Source organism: Cygnus atratus, chromosome Z (assembly GCF_013377495.2).
Source record: "Cygnus atratus isolate AKBS03 ecotype Queensland, Australia chromosome Z, CAtr_DNAZoo_HiC_assembly, whole genome shotgun sequence".
NCBI classification, from domain to species: domain Eukaryota; kingdom Metazoa; phylum Chordata; class Aves; order Anseriformes; family Anatidae; genus Cygnus; species Cygnus atratus.
The window spans coordinates 83,083,439-83,101,142 of record NC_066396.1 but is presented as its reverse complement, the minus strand read 5'-3'; the positions used below and the strand labels follow the sequence as shown (position 1 = coordinate 83,101,142).

Sequence of the window (17,704 nt, the reverse complement as noted above, 5' to 3'; positions counted from 1 at the left end):
ACATCTGCATGTCTTCTGAAAACCTCCAGGGGTGGTGACTCAACCAGTTCCCAGGGCAGCCCGTTTCAATGCTGCACAACCCTTTCAGTGAAGAAATTATTCTTAATATCCAACCTAAACCTCCTGTGGCACAACGTGAGGCCATTCCCTCTGGTCCTATCACTAGCTACTTATGAGAAGAGGCAGACCCCCAGCTCCCCACACCTTTTTTTCAGGTAGCTGTGGAGAGCAATGAGGTCTGCCCTGAGCCTCCTCTTCTCCAGACCAAACAACCCCAGCTCCCTCAGCTGCTCCTCGTAAGACTTGTGTTCCAGGCCCTTCACCAGCTTCAGAGCCCTTCTCTGGACATGCTCCAGAGCCTTGATGTCTTTCCTGTAGTGTGGGGCCCAAAACTGAACACAGCACTGGAGGTGCGGCCTCACCAAAGCTGAGTACAGGGGGACAGTCGCCTCGCTGGTGCTGCTGGCTGAAGTATTTCTGGTACAAGCCAGGATGCCGTTGGCCTTCTTGACCACTTGGGCACACTGCTGGCTCATGTTCAGGTGAGCATCAACCAGCACCCCCAGATCCTTTTCCGCTGCACAGCTTTCCAGCCACTCTGCCCCAAGCCTGTAGCGCTGCATGGGGTTGTTGTGCCCCAAGTGCAGGACCTGGCACTTAGCCTCATACAGTTGGCCTCAGCCCATTGGTCTGGCCTATCCAGGTCCCTCTGCAGAGCCTTCCTTTGGAAGTGTCTTCAGAGTGAATATACTAGGGTAGAAAGTATGTATTTTATTTGACTTTCATAAAATTCGTATGTGTTCATGTAGTAAAACAAACATTTAAGTTTTGTATTTCTCCACTCAAGGCATTAATTGGCAAAATCAGGGTAGGGATTATCTAGGATCTAGTGTTCACAAGTTGAACTTTCGTGTGTGGTTCATGCCAGTGTTTAATGAATAAATGACAGCAACTTTCGTTTATACCACCTTCTGCGGCTGGGGGTGGGGGAGGAAGCATTTTCCAGTGTTTAAAGATGTGCAGATAGTTGAGTCATTTCCTCTGAATGTGTTGAAACATATTCACATATCAAGTCTTATCTTACTTTCACTCTGAGTAGCTGCAGTTCACAGCAGTAGTCAAGTGATATTTGCACAGAGCTGTTGCTACCAGCTGGAGGTGAGCAGTTTTACTGAGCAGTTATCAGCTCACAAGGCTAACTCCGCTTAGCAAGTATCTTTGTGAAGCAGGAGGTTTTTAACTCACTGCTGTAATACTATTTCAGATAGGTGAAAGCTGTGGGAACTTCTCCATTTGGACCTGATAAGGTAGGAATTTCGTTTCTTTATAAAGTATAACAGGTTCTGATTTATAATTATGTATATGCATCCTGTTTTAAAATGCAGGTAATTTAAAAGTCTATGTTGAAAATAATTAAATACATGCTTCTGATGAAATCTGCATGTCCAAAGTGAGTAATGCAAAATGGGGAAAAATGTTTATTCCATTAAGAGTATACAAAATCACACGGACAGAAGCATCAGTCACTTATAAGTGGACTAATGTTTGCAGCTGTTTAGAATATAGGAGGAAAACGCTACAGTTTCCTGTATCCAGTATCCTGTATCCTGAAATCACACAGTTTTTGTTCTTTCACTGAATGCTCCACGTTAACAGGAGAATCTATTTATTTACTGATGGATCAGGTAGTTTGAAGACTGTCAGTCTTCCTTTTAAGTTGCTCTCAGATACCTGCTGCATAGTGTGTGGATTTTTTGATGGATTTTATGGCTGTAACACACACTGTCATTCTTTAATGACAGCTGAAAATATTGAAATACCTAGGCAGTTCATGTTCAATTAAATCTAACTTTGTAAAACTGGAATCTTATTTTTAATATGTTTTTGCCATTTGTATTTACTAGACTAGTGTTATCTTCCTTACAGCGATCTCTTGAACTATGAGTAAAAGCACCAAGGAAGTTTCTCTTGGTAACTGCTTAGTGTTGTTTTAATGATAGCGGCACTATCAATTTACTTGTTTTAAAATGAATTCATAGTAATACAAATGTTGTGTTCTGATAATTACACTTTACAGAATTTAAAATATAACCTTGGCACATAATTTAAGCATAAAGCTACTTCTGTAAAGTAATGTGAGTTACTTAAAGTGTATGCATATTTAAATATATAATTAATTATTATTAATAATATGGACAATTAAATTCAGGATATTTTAGTATGGTTTTCTGTTGTGCAAATGTGGACAGCATATTTTTAAATAAAATGACTGATGGTTATTTTCTTTTGAGAGAATTATGCATATGGCATATACATTGACTTCAGGCATCTCTCATTTTGAAAGGGAGATGGCTAATTGTTCACAGATTCTTCTTTTGATATGGATGTGACACCTGTCTCTTGTTCCCTATTGAGTTATCCTTCACGTGCGGTGTTTGACATAACTTGCAGTGTAATTGTGCACTCTTCAGGCAAGTGAGAGGATTTTTGTGCTTGATATGGCAAGTTTCTCTAGAGATGATAGAAATGCTAGCTATCAGCAATTAGATTGGTACCGTATCTGCATGAGACTTTAGGAAAAATGAAAGCAGGCAAAAAAAAAAAAAAAAAAAGGAAATGCGGAAATGCAGACATTATTTTAATGCTCCAAAAAATGATGATTTTAGGAATGTAAGGTTATTTTGAACAGGAAAAACTGTGTGACTGTAATCTGTGTTTTTTTCAGTGTATTGTCCACCCCTTTAGAGGCTGATTTTGTTTCCCTGTTCACTTTGTGTGTGTATCACATGTTCATGAGTTGCCAAAATGTATTCAGACAGCCCATGTATCTTACCATAATCTTCTCAAAACCAAAATGGCTCAGGAGTATTCATTCTTCTGGCTTGTCCTGGGAACTGAGTAATTCTGCACAGATGAAAGGCAGATCTAATTCAATTCATGATGCTTTTCATTTCCTTGGCTTAAAGAAGCAGATTTTTTAATTTCTGAAAAAGATTATGCTCTTGGGATTTTTGAAAAAGGAAGGTAAATTTAAAGGTTTTGTGAAATAATTTAAAAGCAATTTATTCCTGGTCCAAAGGCATTGTGTAGACTAGAATTACAGTGATTGTGAATGTGACTGGTGAGTTTGAAAGTGAATCTGGTCTTTGAAAATCTGTGGCTTCATTGCTCTATTGGAAAAAGAAAATGCCATCAATGTCTGCTAGGAGGACTGTGTGCTTTGTACATAAATGGTCTCAGAAAATGGATATCCTCAAGCTGTAGTAGGTTTGTTGAATGAGCAATGCGACATGATCATGGAGTCTATTAAGAGGCAGGTTTTGTCCTTTTTTTTTTTTTTTCTGTTGTCTTTTTAGTTATGTGGTTAGGGGTTTGTTTGTTGTGTGTAACTGAGAACACCAACATCAGTGGTGCTTTTTACTTATTACTGTTTTTACTTAGGATCCATGGCATGTTATATGCTTATCAATGAAGCAGCTTCATGTTTATATGCTGATATATAATATATTGCTGTACCTTTGAAAATAATGTCTTGCTTTAAAGAAAAAGTCTGAAGTGGGTAGAGGGAAAGGTTTGATTTAAAATGAACATGGGCAGTGCAGAATAAATTCATGGCATGTGTGTACGCTTGTTTGAAGTGTTCAGTGCTCATGTGTATCTTGGACGTGCTCTGCTCCTAATAGGCAGAGAGGATGGTAGTTCCTAATGTCAACGGCAACACTGGTATACGAGTCCATTCACAAACATGCTTCAGAAAAGGTAGTTGAGGTCAGCATATGCTTTATTTGCTGTGGTATTTCAAAGCAATAGAGAAACACAGAATGGTTGAGGTTTGCTTTTGGAAGTAGCCCTTTTTAAAAATTCTTGTCCAGAGCAGGGTCATCTCGAGCAGGCTGACCAGGACTGTGTCCAGTCAGGTTTTGAGCATGCCCTTAACCTCTCTGGGCAGCCTGGTGTACTGTTTGACCGCCCTCATACAAAAGGTTTACAAAAGGCTTTTCTCAAAGTCTGCTGAGCAGAAGGGAAACAAGTGCTGAGGCACCTCTTGAAACTGGAAAAGCTGGTGAAAAAAATAACAGGGGGCATGGAAAACAGCCTTTACCTTTTTCTAGGGTTTTGTTTTGCACTTGAAATAGATTTTAAAGTGTTACTCTCTAATCAATTTATCATGGTCCTGTTTACATTTAGTATGTTTTTAAATTAACTTTCAGCTAGAGGTGATTGCTTTTGTAAACAGTTGTGAGAAATTCTGGTAACTGAAGACTGAAGCCATTAATCAGCTCCATGCACCTGTGGGATAAAATAGAGAGTTGGTAACTTTTTGCACATGAAGATGAACAATCTGATATAAAACTTGCTCTAGAAATTCTTGCATAATATTTGTTATATAAGAATTAATGAAGAGCAGTATCTATCTAATACTATCCCTAGAATTAAGAGCAAACCTTTCTCCTTTGTGATTCTAGATTTTTCTTATAAGCAATTTTTGCTCAATTTCCCTATAAAACAAAAAATGGATGAAGGGACAGCATAGGGAATGAGATTAGGGAGAGGAATGCTACAACAAATTATGGCAGACAGTTCATCAAATGATCACAGAATCGTAGAATGGCTCAGGTTGGAAGGGACCTTACAGATCATCCAACTCCAACCCCCTGCCATAGGCAGGGATGCCACCCACCAGACCAGGTTGGCCAAAGCCCCATCCAGCCTGGTCTTGAACACCTCCAGGGATGGGGCATCCGCAGCTCCTCTCAGCAGCCTAATTTACCAAATTGTCTTGAGTTTCATTGTTAACTCCTGTTCTAACAATCCTCCTCTAAGGTGTTAATGCATGTGGAAAAACTGCAGCGATGTACAGGTGGCTAGATCAAATGAAGTGTATCAGTAGTAGTGCAAAGAAAGCATCTCCTCTGGGAGTCCACTTAAATGGAGACAGCTCTAATTACTGGGAGTATCCTTTGGATTTCTAGCAAGCTGTCTGTTTGTGGAAGAAACTCAATTCATCCTCTGCTGTGTAGGCATGTGTCAGCTCTTTTGGACTGAAGAACTTCCTAGTCAGCCGTGATGGATGAGGCAGAACTGGACATACCACATCCTACGTTGATGCTGCATGAGTAGGCATAGTTCCCACCGTAAGCCAGATCCTTCTCCAGCTTGAATATAGCACTTCCTTTCTCCAAGTCCCTGACATCCCTTGTCCGTAAAAAATCGTAGTTAGCAAGCAGTTGATTTGCTTATTTCTTAATGCCCCAGTGCCTCCAGCTGCTCCTCATGACTTGTTCTCTAGACCCTTCACCAGCCTCATTGCCCTTCTTTGGACACCTTTGGTCTTCCATCACCTGCCTTCAGCAGAACAGCCCTGTTGGTACTTGGCTGAGGCTCTGTCATAAAACTTGAATCAACTCAGCTGGTGGGAATGCTTATCCCAATGGTACTGACTGGCACATTTGTTTTTTGCTTAATTTTCTGATTTAGCCATCCACATTTACTTTTCCCAGTTGTAATGATGCTGGCTTTATAGGCACTTAAAGATTAATTTCTCAGTTACTCTACTGATACTCTTATTTTACTCAAAGATGCTAAGACATATTTACCTTTGGAAAATTGTTCATTGTGATTTTTGTGATAATGGCATTATTTGCATTAAGAGAATTACATGTTTTCTGTTTTTTCTGGGTTGTTGGTGGTGGTTTTTTATGGTATGTGTTCACAAGACAATATGAACTGTTGTCTTGTGAAAAATGACAGTTGGTTATTGTTGTTTTCCCCATTCTAGAAAAACTTTCTTAAGATAATAGCTCATATATGCTTCCTTATTATTTATGTCAATTAGGAATAGTTTCCAGCACTTGTAAGGTTCTGCAAGTTCTTCAGCATCATTGTAAGATCAGACTAGGTTTACAAATTATTGATGAATCAGATCTGTATCTCTTCCTGATGGAGAGGGGAAACATCTTTCTGAAGAGTCAGTTCTTGAACTGTCCCCTTAAGAAATTCAGGGGTTTCAGCTGCTAATAACTCAGATTTTGTCATCTATCTCCAGATTACAAAGCTGTAGTAGGCCACATTATCTAATTGGACAAAATTAAAGTACCTTCTATGGCTAATGGAGGAAAATGGCTACACTGCTTCCCCAGTCAGCAGACAGACTTCTCTTCAAAAGCTGCCTGAGTTTAATTTTGTTTTCCTTGGCACTCGGCTAGTTAATTATGACAGTAGGGTGTTATTCTGGGTCTGGGCTTTGTCTTGTCATTCTCTGACACTTGCCAGAGACACACTGACTAATAGTGACGGGAAAGCACTTCTCCATTTTATCTGGCATTCGGTGATACCAGCTCCTAACCAAAGATGCACGCTGCAGACGACTTGTGCGCTATGGTGGATACTGCTGCTCATGGAGGAATTATTTTTACTTAGGAGATCAGTGAGACTTTGGTGGGGTTTGTCTTTTCTTCTGTTTGCAAAAGCATTTCTCCCCGTCTGATATTTGATAAATTAGTTCAAGATTCAGGTGGATTCTTGAGAGGATTGGTACTGTTCAGTCCCAATTTGATGGGATTTCACGAACTTTCTGAGGACTTCTGCAGAGATTGCTTTCTTGCTTTTTTCCTTTTACATCAGCCAATGGTGGAGCTAAAATGCGAACAGCATGTGAACAGCAATTTGGGTTGGACCCGAGGTCCCTTCCAACCTCTACAATTCTGTGATTCTGTGATTCTATGTCAGGTCTCTAAAAGATAGGCTTGATTTTTTTGCCTTAGGTATTGACTGGGCAGTGGTGGGATTTGCCATTAGAGGACAGGGCCTCGTCCTGTTCTCCAACCAAAGAGCACCACTGCTACTCTTCCTTGTAAACTGTATCCCACCCCACAGCTGGTTTCTCTCCTGGGAACTGTGAGTACTGAGTAGGATTGAGTTAATAAACAGTAGACCTATAGTAGTACTTCTGAGCTCGTTACAACTTCTCATCTTGCCACCTGGGTATCTGACTTGGTATGTGCTGTTTCTGTCTCCTCCAGCTACTTCTCTGGGCCACTAAATGCCATCACTGGAGCCTCCATCAAGCTCTTGGAAGGTCTGAGCAGTAAATCCATGCCTAAAATTTTGAAAAAATTCACCTTAGTGAAAGTACTGCAATCTGCTATCATGGACCAGAAATGCCATGTTGCAGTGTCAGTCATCATTCCCAGCGTAGAGTTCTGCGTTGTCGCTCATCAGTAACAAAAAAACAAACAAACAAACAAAAAAAAAACATAGCTATGACATACTTGGCCATTGCCATTTCTATTTCAGGAACACATTCTACTTTTTTTTTTTTCCCCCTATACTTACACAGTATTTAGACGAATCAAGACAAGTGGTGAGTATCTTAAAGTAGCATGGAACAGCTCCCAGCTTTGCCATAGGTAGGAAAAAAACCACAATGATGTAAAAAAAAATGTTAGACCTAGTAGTATTACAGATACTTTCTGTGTGGAAGACCAAATTTTTGTTGTGTTCAAAACTGGAAACCTTGAATTACTCCTCAACTGGAATTTTTCAGTCAGACTCAGGTTCTCAGTCTCCAAGATTTTCAACTATGGATATTTGTATATCTTTTGGTTCCTTGTAGAAAACATATTTGCCGTCATTTCTTTTCATCTTGTTCTTGTATCAGAGATTATGCAGTAATGTCTCTGCTGAGTTAAGGAGCTTGTGTGAAACATAGCTGTAAGATTGTGGTGGGAGTTTGGTAAAAATTTAAATCATGTGCATAAATATATCAGAAGTAATATCGACCTCTAATACATTCACAGGCCTTAGTAATGAGGTCTAAAAGTTGCATGTTTCAGCACTCGACTTCCTTCTCAGTATATTTTTTATTTCCATCTCATCTTTGCCACTCTTTGTTATGCTGCTTGTACTGGATTTTGGTTTAACTTTTTCTGGGCTTATGGGTTTACCTGTTGAAAGTAGGAAGCATTTTTGTGACCAGCACATATAAAAATTATTACAAATTATGAAAGAAAATGTATTTAAAGGAACGAGGAGAAGTAGAGAAGTAGAGAATCTTCTTCAGAGATTCTGAAACCTTCAGGAATGAAAAATCTATATCATTCAGTGTGGACTTCAATTTCCAGTTTTTGGAAGCATTTAATCTAGGTCAAGCCAAAGTGATCTCGATTAGAATTGCTGATAACAATTGCTGATAACAAATGTCCATCCAACTGCAGACTGGTGAATAATTTTTCTTATGCTACTATCTTGGTATTATGTGGCTCACTTCAGTACAGTTACTTGTTTGCTTGCAGCAAGAAAATATATTTCAGGTAAGGTGTGTTAAAATATATTTCAGGTAAGGTATGTTCTGATAGTACTGGTTTAATTGGGGAAGTTTTGTATTGGGAATGGATCAGTTCTTCCTGGTTTATAGCTTTTCTACTGAAAACCGAGTTATTTCTGGATGTCAGAAAATAACGTGGTTTTTTTTTGTGTGTTTTATTATATAAAACTCCAGGTAACTACATGCAGTCTGGAAAGCTTCTTTTTTAGTTAACTAGGCTTTCAGGCTTATATAAATAAGCGTCTGAATTTTATACGCTGTAAAGGAGAGACAATTTAGGTAATATATTTAGAAAATATTTTCCTCCAATACCCATCGAGCTTCCATTTATAACGGATGTTGCAATGGGTAAATGTTTTTTTGTTGCATTAGTTTTCTGAAATGGTAATTTGCAATGTCAGTTTTTGTATAAATTAGGACATGGGCTCAGTGCTGTGAAGGGATGCTTTGGTCGCGTTCAGGTATATGCACTTTGGCATACATGTTTTGCAGGCTTAGGGCTACTTTGGTTGAATGCTTTTTGTCATTTGCTGCTGAACAGCAAAAATTGTTTAATATAGAATAAAACAAAACTGCCACCTGTTTTCTACAAAAGATACCCACATTTCTAAATCACAAAGTAGAATGTTACCTTAAGCATTTTCTGTGACACAAATGATACTTTAAAGAGAAAGCAATAGGAGTACCCTAGCCTTTGTTATAATCTGATAGTTAGATGTCAAATCAGAAGTGTATTGATTTATCTAGCATATGTATTTAATTTATTCCTGATTTCCTCTGTAATATTATCTGAAATGGAATTATACACAACCCATCCCTGCCTTACATCTTTAGCAGTCAGCTTCTCCTGAAAAGTCACACGCAGTGGTAAGGGAAGCTTTTGTCCTTTGAAGTTGCAGGAAAGCTGCTGAGGAAGAACCTACTCTAGACATGCTATTTCCTGGCTTAATGAAAAACAATGAATAAGGTGTTAACAAACATGGTTCCACAGCAAACTGCTAAGTTGGAACAAATCACTTTTCTTGGAGAGGAAAACCTAAGTCTTAAACCAGCCGAAATTTCAGCAAAAAGAAGTCCTAGGAGCAGAGTGCTAGGAAAAAATAAAAGTCCTAGAAGCAGAGTGCTAGGAAAAAATAAGTAATGTTAAGGTCACTGAAGTGATATAGCAGTACTTATGAACTTGATCAAACTTGTAACTCAGCAGCTGAAATACCTAATATGGTACTTCTAACCACATGTTTTCTATAACGCAGTTTTGAATACGCGGTATATTAAAAAGTTTTAAAAAGCTTTAAAATTATTTATGCATTTATTTATTTATATGAATATGCATAAATTTATCAAAGCAGTACCAGACAAAGGAAGACAGTGGTAAAATTTATTTGGACTTTCCAAAAAACCTCTTCAACAACTCTTTACAAAGAGGTTGAGGCAATATACTTTGAAGGGTCAAAAAAGGAGTAAGAGCTGGAAAATGCTTGAAAAGTTTTTGGTCTAAAACTCCATGCTTGTAGTTTGTTGTACGAAGGTAAACTGTTGTGTCTGTTAGAAACATTGATAACCCCAGAAGGATTTGGCACAATTAAAGCAGTTTCTTTTCACAGAGCAGAGTCTAGATGTGAGCTTTTGATTTTTGGTATAACAAGGGAGGATGAAAGCCTTGGAGGGAGGGGAGCACAGCACATGGAACAGAGAAATGTGATGAAAAGAGGAAGGAAGCCATGGCTGCTTTATTCAAGCACAATGTACGGTCTTGGTGGAGGAGGGACTGTTCGTTTTTATTTTCTGCTTGCTTTACTATCTTAGTGTCTAGAAGTGATCCTGCAGAGGTAAAATTTTATTGTAGATTTCAGTGAATAAATGGTAGCAAACTGAGCAAACAGAATATGAAAGCAGATGGAAGAAGGAACAACTTGATCAAATCTCTTCTGATTGCTTTGTCTTTGTCTGTGTTTGGTTTCCTCTGCTGCCAGACAGGGCTACTGCTTCTTCTGAAACAAGTGATTTGAAGTGTACTTCTGAATACCGAAACTTTCAAAATGTTAATATGCTTACATCTTTTACTATTATTTGTTCATCTATTTGTTACAATTTCAGAAGGAAATCTTGCAAGCTGTTGAAAGTAATCAGTTTTATTTGAAAGCAACTGAAAGCAAATGCTCATTTACAGTATCAAAGAGCAACAATAGTACAGATGTCACAAAAAATACTCCAATTATTCTGTAGATATAAATGAGAGTACTGCTTCTTAATTCTTACGTGTTATTTTTAATCAACAGATTCAATAGCTGTTTCACATGTAGTCAAAAAGCTCAGGAAAGAGGAGGCCCAACGTTTTGTGCACTTCTATCTCTTACTTAACCACAATGTATTTCCTGACAATGTAAACTAGATAGTCACATGCAGAGTATACTGACATATGTAGAAGTGTGTGTGTGTGTGTGTGTATGAGATTAATGCTAAGTTAAAGTTTCTTCATTCTGCAGAAATAATCTTGAATTTATAGTTATTCATAATCAAGACATTTCAGACTAACATGTATCTGCTGTTGCCATTATGTGATAAAGAGCTTATATGCAAAATCTTTCACAGGTCATCTGTACATTTTATCCAATTCTAAATCTTTAAGAGCACAATTGAGGTTTTTTACGTCTGTTGTAAGTACTCATATCAAGCCAGTGGGAAACATCTGTTGTATGGCAAACTAACAAAGTAACCAGTCCCATCTGAAGCATGTATGTGGTCAATCAAAAACCATGTTATTTGCAGATATAAAATGCTACAATAATTTCTGCATGTTTCCAATTTAAAATAGCAGAATATTCTTTTATTTTGATATTGAAATGGGTTTGCCTTTTACACCTGTCTCATTATTAGGGAGCAGGGGAAGTAGATTGAATGAGATGAAATGGGGTGCACAACTCTTTTTCGCTCCCAAGTTCATCAGTTCTTCCTGGCTTGCCATCAGCCAAAACACTAGAATAAAAAGTGTTGCTAAGAGTGCGATGGTCACAATAACTCTAAATTAGATAGGTAAATACTCTCAGGGATATTAAAAATTGCTTATCACTTGATTTTATTATAATTGAAGCACAGCTAATTCCCACTAATTGCATAAGGAGTTGTCAGACACTTAGATATTCAGAATTTTCAAATCTCTTTCCTTACCTTATAAGCAGATGTTTCTAAAGCACTCTGTGTAGTTGAGCCAGAAGCTTTGGCAAAAGAAAATGATCTGAAAAAGTGAGGTTGAGCCAGGCAATAAGTGGGGTGGAAAACTCTGCTTATGCAATATTCAAGACATTGCTTCAAAATTTTTGGTATTTTTTTCAAAAGCTGTGGTGATGCTTCATGCCATGCTATCAAACCTGCAGCGTTGATGTCTCTTGCATCCACCATTCAGAACACTTTGATTTAATTTCATTTATTGTATGGACTATGAAAGGAATGCTATTTATTTCACCATCCCATCTCCTGACTAAGACCCCAGCATGTGGACAGTCAGTGCAGCCAGATTGCCAGTTTCTCTTCACTGCTTTTATACAACTCCAGTTACACTGCCCTTTTCCTTTGTCTACTGCAGGAAGTGTTTGCTTATGTCAAGCCATGGCTCTGGAAAATTGTAATTATTTGAAGACACTTCCTTTCCATGTCTTGCTTGGATGTCTGTGTTTACATTTTGATGCTGATGCGTTTGTTTATGTTGGGGAAAAAAAAAAAGTGCTTTTTGCTTATCTTATCACTGTATTCTGGCAGAATATTGAAATGAAACATCAAATGAACAGAGTTGTAACCTGTTGTTTAGATGACACAGATATAAGCTAGACTGAAGTAATATTCATATGCCTTCCTAAAATATACTTTTGTTTATAGGAAAATGTTATATTTGGGCTGTATGAATAAAGAATTTTTATCCTTTTTGGAAGGGGGAGTGTATTACAGCTGTAGGTTTTTTTTTTAAATATATATATATTGTTTAATATTTTCAGTTTTGGCACTGAACAAACAAAATCAGATTTTAAGATCTGTTCCTTTGAAGTGCTACTCAGTTTCTGCAGCAGAGAGTTCCTGAAATCTTCCATATCCCCTGAATATATGGAGTAAAGTCATGCTAATTGATAGATTTAAACTGTAGGACAGGAGCAATGCCATTAATTTCTTCGGTTTGCTTAAGTGAATAGCTTTGAAGAAGAATGTCGGTATTCATGGTGATGAAAAAGGCAATGGATAGTTTGCAGATGTTAGTAAACTCCAGGCTGTCAGCTTGGGACAGGTTGCTGCATTAACCTGAAAATTTGTTTTGTGCTTTGAAAGAATGTAGCACAACTAATGTTACTGATTCTTATCTCATAGCCATAAAGTGGTAGTCTGACTTCAAAAGATTTGGTCAGAAATTTGGTAATGCCATAGGGACTGTTATCAGTTTCACTGTGTTTTCCTGTTTCATAGTGTTTTTAATCAACTGTGAAAAATGATATGGTGTGTGAATGGTGGCAATTTTGGCCATCCTATTAGTTTCAAAGCATTATCATTTTTCTCACATGCTGGGGTGGAACTGCATCAGGAATGCTTCACACCGTGGAAGAATTCAACTTGCCATAAAACTAGACATCTTTTCCCTTTATAAATGGTGCAGCTATGTACCCAGTATGTACCTAGCAGTGAACTATCATACAGCCCTTCTACATGACCAACATCTGTTTGGCTGTAAAAAATAATTTGTTCATCTAGTTGTTAAACTGCTGTATCTGGAAAACACTGTGAGGTGTCCGTCATAGTACGGAAGACAGAGGTGCAACTACTTGCCTAACTTTTCAGTTTGGTCAGTCTCAAAGGGCTTAGCAGTGAACAGTTTTATGATACAACTAAAGCCAGAGTTTCCAGCTATTCTAGAGTTGTTTTGGAGAAAACTCAATATTTTTCCTTATTTCTCACAGAAATAAAGTGGGAGTTGCTACCGTAGTAAAAAACAAACAAACAAACCTTTAATTTCTTTCTTGATAACAGACTGCTTTTGCATGAGCTTAGGTGTCAGAAACATCTCATGGCATCAGAAGACTAATTTTTTATGCTGAGATGCACAGATTCTTTGTACTAGTAGTGACCCGTAACATGGCAGGGGCACAAGGGCACGTTCTTCCCCAGCTCCCCTTTGTCTCTTACGTCTCCAGAGTGGCAGATTGGCAGTAAACATCTAAACCCTGGAGCTGCTCTAACAGAGATCAAGCATTGTTTCATATTTCTATGCCAACAGCTTAGCTTCATGAATGTGCTTCATACACTGCATATTACTAACGATGTCTTTGATTTTCGGTCTTAAAATACAACACCAAGTGTTTTCCATTTGAAAGTCATCAGTTCTGCTGTTTGTTGATAGATGGTCTAATAGAGCGTCATTGTCCATGTGTGATAATATGACCCTATGACCATGGCCTTGCATGGTGTAGCCCTCTAATGGAAAAGGATTCAATTAACTTACACCTGAAAAACCAGCTAACTGGTGTTGGGCTCTCTCTTTCCTGACTTCATGCTCTTGAAATAGTCTTCTTTTAGATTTCAGATGATTTTGTACAATATGGAGATGGTTCTTAGGAAAGCAGGTCTTGAAAGGAGTGCCACTTTCAGGGGTCATCACAAGTGTGGCCAATGTGAGCTCCATGTTCTGTTCAGCTCAACTAAACATTGCATTTTCTGGGCATGTTAGGACATCTCTTGACATGTCATGAGTCAGCATGAGTTGTACATGCAGATTCTTTCTATTTAAGGGTTGACTGTTGAAAGTCTTACCATGGATGTCTCACTGAAAGTGAAAGCAGTTCATGGTGTTGCTCACATTGTTCAGTAAGAGAACTGCCCAGGGGAGTTTAGTATGATACCTATTTAACAAAAGAGTCCAACTGATGAACCGTATGGTCATCAAGACCTTTGTCCTGACCTTTTTCACATGGAGTGTTTACAAGCTGATCAGTGTCTTTGCCCTCTCTATCAAAATTCACTGTCTACAAGACTTTGTGCAAAATCAAAACTTTCTTTTAAAGCAATCTAATTCAGATGTTATGGGAAATTGTACAGTCTGGCAATTAAGTCATAATTTAGCTAAAGAGAATATTCTAAAATAAGATGATGACAGATCACTACTAAGGATTAATTCAAATGAATTAATTGTGGCATTGCCTTCCCACAGAAGTTTTTACTTATGCAAAACAGTGGTTAATTGCCTTTATGCTCTTTGTATGGGATCTCAATATTTTTCTTAAATATATAATAAAACAAGTATTTTCAGGTTCTTCTCTACATTTTAGACACTAAAAATAAAGGCATGACCTTACCTCGTCAGGCTTGGTGTCATCATCCATTAATAAACAACCGTGTGTCTCATAACAACCTCTAGTTGTGATTAAATTTTTATGGCTACAGAGAACATGTAGCCATGCTTGTTCTTGAAATGATTAGGTATAATGTGGAATTTAAGAAAATTTGTTTTTGAAACAAATGGTTACGGCAATTGTAGGATTTGATGTATTTGATGTACTGATGGCAGTTATAGGATCTGATGTATTTTCTCAAGTTTCTTGTCCAAGTATTTCTAACTTTAAGTTCATTACTGCAGAATGCACAAAGGTAGTTCTTGTTGTTTTACTAGTTGCCATTATAGTTGTTAAATTTTGAAATTTAAATTGTTGGTCAAAAATGATTCACTGACAGTTGGATATGTTATGTCAACCTCAGTTTTTACTTACATAATTCAAATGCTGCTTGTCTGATGCAGAAATACTGCTTTGACTTCCTAATAGTTAGGGGTAGTTAATATCTGTTGGTTTTATATCATTTGTGTAACTGTTTATGGCCTGCAGGCCTGTTACATTTCTTACCTAAGCATTTCTAGTCTTCTTGAGCAGCTCTCTGAATGAATAACTGATTAGAGTAAAAGTTAAAAAAGAAAGCAAAGTTCCATTGCAAGAAAAAAGGAAGGAAAGGTGAGAAAGGGAGAAGGAGAGGAACATGGAAATATTTATAGCATTAATTTTAATACAGAGTTTGTGTTGCCCCTAAGAAGGGAAGTGAGAGAGCGGCACCACAAGGAATAATCAGGGAGGGGACGGTGTATGTTGGCAGACATTGTGGTTCTTCTTGTATCTGCAGCCTCTTGAAGAAAGTCAAGAAAGGGGAAGGAAAATCTCAGTGTTCATCACTTTCTTTGGAAGTCACGTTTTATCTTACACAGCACCCTGATGAATGTCGGTGCCTGGGCTGAGCCTGAGGATCAGGCCAGTAAGATTTTTTTCCTTATTTCTGGCCACATTAGATACTGTGCATTGCAGAAGCGTGTTAAGGGAGGTGAAGAGCGATGGGAGTCCTCCAGCCGCTTGGGCCCAGCACTGCTCCTGCCCCTTGGCTGCGGCCCAGCCCTGTGCCCGGGGTCCTGGGGTCCCTGCCCAGGCTGGGGGATGTGGCTGCTGCTGTCCCCTCTGCAGGTTCAGCCGGTACCAGGCTGAGCACGTACCCCACGGACACACGGACCCTGACATGACCAGCCACAAAGGCTGCCCTGGTCAACAGCACTCACACGTGGAACTCTCGTGGAGATAGCCACAGGCTGCTGAGCCCCCAGCCTGCTCTCTGTCAGGTAGAGGCAGTTCACCAGTTCAGGTCTGCAGAGCTCTGCCCTTCCTGCACCCAGCCAGCCTGGGGCCCTTGGTCACACCTTACCAGCTGCAAGGTTCATCCTTCCTGCGTGAATGAAGGATGCAGTGCAGGTAGCTCATTAGCCTGCCCCTTCTGAGACCAGGGGCCTCCTTCTGGTGATGGCCTCCTGGCTTACATGTCCTCCGTCAGGTAACCCCACTGGGATAAACATGCCTCATTCTCACCTGCTCTTATAAAGAAGTGTGACTGGCCAGACGTGGTTCCCATCACTGCCTCCCTTTCTTGCTATCCCTCCTGCCTTGGAAGATTGTCCTTGACCAGGTACCCTTAGGGGAGCAGACTATCTCCTTCTACATACCCTTACAAAGCAGGGTGGAAATTCAGTTTTTGTTATTTTCAGCCTGCAGTCAGTAATTTTAAGAACGAAATAGACAGTGAGAGATACCCGGAGGAGTTAATCCATTAAAAGGAAGTGGTGGATGATTTCTGCTCTAGTCCTACAAGGTCTTTTGATAGTTTCAGGCATGCTTCAGCAGTTACTTTACAAAGACAAAAGATAATTTTTGAGAGATTTCAACATCTTCTCTCCCCAGTCAAAGCTCATCTAACCATTTTCTCTGAAGTGCAGTAGTTTTGAAGAATTTCATTTCTTTGGAACTGGTGAGCATCTTGCTATATGGTTTGGCTAGCACTGGATGTGTTGCAACAAAGGTTAATAAATTAGGCTCAGGTGTGACTCTGGAATAACAAGAGTAAAGCATATATTAAATTTTCTTTATTTTGTGATCTTCTTCATGCTTTATATTTATTAATACCTTAAAAAAAAAATAAGGTGGGTACTAGGAAGAGAAATAACAAAAGTTTCCTGTTGCAGTGGTGTAGGACTTAGTGTACATGTTCTCCAACGTATTTCTATTGTGCTGCTGCATTTTTTTTTCCTTACAGGGGAGCTATGATCTTATAACAAAGTATTAATGGCACTAGTCTTAGAAGACTTACATCCTAGCATGAGAATATCTAATGTCGGTGCTCTGTATATAATATGTGAAGCTGCTGTATATACTGTGTATGTATAATAGAAACAGCTATTCTAGTATTAAAATCAAATGTGATGTTCAAAGCATGAACTGTATAAATCTAGCAGGAAATATAATTTCTCTCCTTTGTCATCTGAGACAGCAGTGTGGTTACTATTCATATGCTCCAGAGAGTTCCTTTGCTTCTGACTTTGTTTACTTATTTATTTTTTAATTTCTCTTGATACAATTTGTACAAATAACTACTCTGAGAATCTTGTCTTTGCCCCTGAGTGCAGGCAGACCAAAAATGCATGTATTACAAATGAAGAGATACAACTACATTTATTGTCTTTAGGATATTTTTCACCAGTCTCCTTCATAACTGTGTTAAAATCGCATAATTTGCAAAGCACTATAACAGCCACCACAATTGTATCACATTTATGTTTAGTCGATGCCTAGATTACCACTGGTGAACAAATGCAGGGTTTAAGAGTACTGATAATTACTAGTTCAAACAGCACTGCAAGGTCCAGGTTCTTTTTTTCTTACTTATTCTGCTCTAGCAGACCAGGAATGAATGTGAATGTAGTTAAAAATGGAGGTTAACATAATAAATACAAGTATCAAAGAATCATTTTTCAAACATTTTCTTTAATTTACAAATTTAACCATTGAAAAGTCAAAAAGTTATTTAAAAAGGAAAAGGAAC

At 38.5% G+C, this 17,704-nt stretch overlaps 1 protein-coding gene across 1 annotated transcript in view; it reads left to right on the top strand.

The window, feature by feature from the left end:
• Window positions 1-1,183: 1,183 nt before the first annotated feature.
• MCTP1 (multiple C2 and transmembrane domain containing 1) overlaps window positions 1,184-17,704 on the top strand; it is a 191,593-nt gene continuing 175,072 nt past the window's right edge. The window contains 1 exon segment of the mRNA XM_050716521.1: window positions 1,184-1,307. The gene's annotated coding sequence lies outside the window, so the exon portion shown is untranslated.